Here is a 6,000-nt window from a genome sequence, read left to right on the forward strand (position 1 = left end):
ATATATTGTTGGATAGTGAAGCTCTAAACAACTAGAATGTATACCCTTTGCGGCGTAGGTTGAAATTATTCATAATGCAAAAGGGGTAAGGCGTGCAGACACGGACAGCAGAGAAGAGAAGTGGACAACGCGAATGCCTCAGTGCTTTTTCGTCTCAGTGCTTCCTTCAGCGTTCGTGTTGTCCACTTCTCTTCTGTCCCTGTGTGCATGCCTTACCCCTTTTTTGCATTATGAATCCTTGCCAACTATACTCCGTTTCAGACATCAGGTGCAATGCTGTGGAGGCTAGGGGGACTTTTTACAGTGGCTAAGTGCCCACTGAGAAATAGTTTGATGTTCTTGATCCCAATTGTGCGAAACTGTTCATTAAAGAGGCGCAGTATTCAATGAAAAACGTTTTAATACTTCGAAACAAACAAACTGTGGTATACGGTTATCTAATGCATTGTTCTAGGTCAATTTGTTTTTAATTGCGTTTCTTTTTGGGGTTTTTATTGGCAGCCCCATGCGGCAGCCTCACGTGCACGCTCGCGCGAGCATACACCTTTGGCATGCAGCGAGGCATGGACAGAATGCGCAGAGTGATACATTTTCGTCACCGAACTTCTTGCGTAGCTTCCACAGCGTTGCACCTGATGTCTGAAACGGAGTATAGCTCAGCTTTCTGTCATTGAAATTATTGGTGTGGCGACATTCACATATACTTTAGCTAATTATTAGCTTAAGACGTTTTGATGGTCTGCAACAAACAATTAGCGCTGCTACTTGGTGCACCTATGAAGGGTGGACCAGGGAGAAGAGAAATTTGTCGTGCCTCGTATGCACACTGCTATTCAGGAGTCCTCACTATATGTGGCCTTCCCACAGACAGGTTCTTTCTTTATGTACGAAAGTGTTGTTACATCACTCCCTGCTTTGTATGCTACAGTCAAGCTGCCTTCGCTGCGGCAGCTTGCGTACCAGTAATCTTTACCAGGAAACGTATGTGGAGAGCGCTGCGTGGTTTGCATTGCATGTAGGCGATCAATTATGTTGTTCAGATGCTTGTTTTGAGCTTGTTCTTTATTGAAACGGATGGTGTTCTGTATGCTCTTCTGTTGTATGCGGGATTCCAAAGAATGTATGCACTGTCCACTTTGCCGAGTGGTTGTATTGAGGGGTATGAACCATAGATGATGACAGTTTTCTGTCAACATTACATCAAGGTCCATCTAAATAGGTTACAAAGTTTGGAAGAAAAAGCATGCTGAAACCTATCGTCAGAGATATCAGTTAGTGGTGCACGATTGAAGCGCAAGTAGGTGATAGGGGGGGGGGGGCAAACACTGAAACTAGAAAACCTAGCGATGTGAAAAAAATGTTTGAAAATTGTTAATCAGAATACTGTTATGCGAGCAAATATTCTGATTCAAATATTTTTGCTGTATTAAAACAGTAAATGTTAATTTTTTTCTATTTCCCAATTTACTAGTTCATTCTTGGTGACCCCTACCAACCCGTGATTCTGGTGCAAGACTCGGCAAGACGGTGCAAATCACACTGGTTCTTTCACCTATAGAGTTTCATACAATAATTGCAGGAAACTTTATGCCTTGGTTGCGCCATTTCACTAGGGAACAAGAACAAGAACAAGCTATTGTGTCGTGATCCCGGCCACATTTTGATGGGGGTGAAATGCGAAAACGCCCGTGTACTTAGATTTTAATGCACGTTAAAGAACCCCAGGTGGTCCAAATATCCGGAGTCCCCCACTGCGGCGTGCCTCATAATCAGATCGTGGTTTTAGAACATAAAGTTCCATAATTTAATTTCTCTTTATTATGTCATGCGTAATGGTGTTGCTCACTTGAACGCGGCGGTTTCATCAGTTTTTTTTTCTTGCGTGCTTGTTTAAAGTGTGGCGTGCACTTCACTTCAAATTTTGTGTGACCTAGAGTGCATTGCATTCATTGGTGAAAGGTGTGAGTGGAGGTTTTTTGTTATTATGCAAGTTCACACTGTGGCATCTGATGCTGTGTCTCGTCATGATGCTGTGTATCGTCATGACGTTTATTCGCTCCGCGAATAAACATCGCGATATGTTTTGTTCACTCTCCATAACACAGGCTCTGAGTGTCCGATGAGCAACAACGCCGTCGCAAACGAGAAGCGCGGGCGCGGCCTTGAAGGGAAGCGGCCGCGGAAACGTATACCATGCGTATACACCCGTGGGAAGTGAAATCGTTCCGCCAGGGGAGAAACGAGCGCTGTCGTCTAGGATGTCGTCTAGGTAAAGTGTACTAGTACACTGTACGTCTAGGGACCTTAGGATGAAACTTGGCGTGCGGACGCATAGAGTCTATAGTGAACTAGAACACCATACTATAACACGTGTACATGGCACGTGCACGTCATCCTCCGGCTTGGAGCGCGGCGGCCACGAGGACAAGGGAAAACAGCGTTCGGCTTGAATTTTCAGATCTTTCCGCGGCGCGTAGAGATGTAATACTTTGCAGGTACGATCGTTATCGCGCAATGTATAACCGTGTATATAACGCTTTAATACTTCACACGATGATTCCACTACTATTGTAACAAACTATGGATTCCACATCCCAGTGTACAGTGTACTAGATAGGGGCAGTGTGTTCAGATGGCGGAGCTCGCCGCACACCGCTTTGAAGCCGGGAGCGCAGACAGGTCCCGGATGTATGCGGCGGCGCTGCAGTCGCACGGGTTGTACGGACGCATTCTCCGTGTGTTGCGGCCAGTTGCAGCGTGCTTGCCACGTGCTTGCTCTGAAGGAATTCCTCGAGTTTCTGTCTCGTTGGGAGTCACATGCAAAAGGATTGCCATTTGTTGGGCGTGTTGGTAGACTGAGTTGGAAAGCATGTTTAGCGCCAGCGAACTAGGACAGAAGGGAGACGACACTACAATGCGCTAACTTCAACTTGATTTTCAGGAAACACCCGCCTATTTAACTGTGCATGGGTTAAATAGGTGGGTGTTTCCTGAAAATCAAGTTGTTGAAGGTAGCGCATTGTGGTGTCGTCTCCCTTATGTCCTTGTTCGCTGGCGCTAAATATGCTTTCCATTGCAAAAGGACTTTGTGCGGCTTGAGCCAGTCGACGGCAGATTGGCTCCGTGTGACATTGTACGTCACTTTGGCTCTGTTAAAATACTTGGAAGGAGAGGGTTTTAAATACTTATTGACATCTAGACTAAGTCAATAAAAGTTGGAGAACTTCTTGTGAGGTAGTCGTGCAGATCCAACGATCACCCAACGCCGCCTCAATTTTTGATTGTTGTGAATTGCCTTTTTATATCTTGGCGAAGGCAATGTAAACAGGGAACACGGAGGTCAGTAAACATTTGGTATCGCTACTTCACTCAACTGATAATTCTGACAAGGAAGGGGACGTTGCGTCACAATTGACGAGTTAGTTGTAGCTGGAAATCTTACGCTGGTAGAGCAAAGGCTAAACAATACTCCGGCAGAGCACCGGGCTTATGTGGAGGAAAGGAGCGGTGACCGCCTCATCCGTTATATATGGCAGGGTATGTCGCGCAGAAATTTTTTGCTCGCAAGAAATGTGAGGACTGCCACTCTCTTCTTTTGCAGAACTCTAGTGTCAGTAGCAGTCTCAAAATTCACGAAATTTGTGACAGGGGAGGATTGCTGTATCCGTCCAAGTTGCTTTTCGAAGCAATAAAGAAACTTGAGGGAATATATTTACAACCTTCTTCCGCACAGAGGAGCTTTGTAGCGACAGCATAGTTGATGTCATGATTCTAGTGAAAGCTTTAAATTTGGCTATGCCATATATGCTGCAAATTACATGCTGATGATTTCACATCAGCAGTTGTGCGTTTTTATGTCCTAACAAGGCTGCACTTTTCCGTAAAAAGTGTTTATCAGTGAATAGAAGCATGACGAAAAAAGAAATTGCACTTTAAAGTTAGCTATACTGTTCTTAGCAGGCTGGTGCAACATATGTATGCTGACCCTTTTTTGTCTTTTTCATCTGAATGCACAACCTTTTCTGGTGCATTCAAAAAGCTAATTTTGTTAATATAATTAAACATGAGTGAAGTAATTTATTTGCGCATATTAATTCCACTGTAGGTCTCCATTGTTTGGGTAGGAATGTACTTGCACTGTTTTTCTGTGTTTTGGCATACTGTGTGTAGTTTTGCAGAGATGCCTTTTACTTAGCGTCTTTCCTACCTGTTTTATTCCTTCCATAGAAATGTAGGATGTCTGTGTGTCTCATACTCGCACATGGGCCTGATGTTCAGGAACACTTCACGATGTAAATAAAGAAAAATCACGAATAAACTTATGTAGTTGCGGGGGGCTCGCGAAACAGAACGAGGGACAAATGTTTATCGCGAAAGAAGGTAAATGCCAAGCAGGGAAGCTCTTTGGCTTTGGGCTATGTACGTGCATGTTGTTTTGCTTTCTCTTCTACAACAGCGGTTGAGGAACTAAACGCTTGACGTTGGGTAGCGGATGCCGCGGCCGCTTTTTTATGAATACGAACTGAATGTGTGCACCTGGAATCCGAGTTGGTTTAAATCAATTCGATGTCCTTTACTACGGCGTTATTTGCAGCCGACTTTTCCGTTCGAATGATTTCTGGTTACGTGGCAATGTGGCTCAAAACAAATTTAACGGCTTTACGCCATTACTTCTGTGTCTGCAAAACCTTTGCTGTCAGGTGAATAAATGCGTCTAATGGGCGTTGAGATGCGCTAGGAGTGCACATACAATTAATCTCTTATATGTAGCGAGTTTCGGGGATGCATCTTAACATCCGCCGAGCATTTGCACATCTATTTGATTGCAACAGAAAACGATATTGCCGTACATTCCGTACAGCCCATGGGGCTTTACAGGATGATTGGATGGGTGGATGGATGATTGAGGCTCAGCCCTTTGAATCGGGCGGCGGCGGCGGCGCGCGCCACCTAGCCTTTAATGGTTCTATATGCATGCATACCTATGTATTTACTCCTTTACTTTTGCGTTGATATTATCCACCAATCAGATAGTCTCCGTTTAGTTATTTCTACCTGTTCAAAGTCTATTCTACTTTCACTGTCTTTAAAACCCAAAGCTTGGAATAGTTCCCCGTTAGATTCAACTGCAGGGTGAAGTTGTTTACAAGCAAGTATCAGGTGTTCAGCCGTTTCCTCCTCCTCTCCACACGCCTCGCACACCAAATCTAAAGCCCCTCCATACATGTTTCCGCCGACCAGGTTAAGTACCGCCAACCTGCCCTCCTCCTCCACGCCCCTCTCCCACTCACCCCCCTTAGCTTCCGGCGTCAAGCGGAACTTACGTAGCTGCAGCTTCCTGTTCTGAGTGGAAGTGACGCTTTGTATTTTAGCGTTGTTTACTTTCGCGTCGCTGGAGAGGCTTTAATTGCACGAGCTGCAGTTGAAACTGTGAATGCGATTTCATCCAAGAACCACCACCTACTGTGACCAGCGATCTGCTCGTGTTCACTGCTTCGCGTCAACCTGCGACGGGTTGTGGCACGAGCGACAACGTACAGTGGAATGTAGTGCCTGGGCGCTTGGAGACCACTGTCGTTTTTCGTGCATTCGGAAAACAGCGACCGCGAACTACTACTTCCGCGGAATACACAGCTTGTCCCCTTTGCATTCTTCTTATGGTGACTGCCACAGCTCTGCTAAGCACGCGCGGGCGTCTCACCATATCGTCTAACAGCAGTCAAAGCAGAAATTCCCGCAGTGCAACTCCAGGAAGCGGAAACGCCGGAACCGGAAATTTTTTAAACCGGAAATGCCGGAACCGGAAATACCGGAACCGGATTTGGTGTGAGGGGAAAAGGCGGCGCACAACAAAGGTTGTCGCTACTTAAGAAAGTGGCGGTGGCGCGTGGATGGAGGGGCTTTAACCAAATCTATCTCCTGGTATCTGGCTCGGTACGTTTTAGTCCGCAGTACACCTGTCCTGGCTGCGAGTTTCTGTAACAGGCCGTCCTTGGCTTC

Source organism: Dermacentor variabilis, chromosome 5, assembly GCF_050947875.1.
Source record: "Dermacentor variabilis isolate Ectoservices chromosome 5, ASM5094787v1, whole genome shotgun sequence".
Taxonomy (NCBI): Eukaryota; Metazoa; Arthropoda; class Arachnida; order Ixodida; family Ixodidae; genus Dermacentor; species Dermacentor variabilis.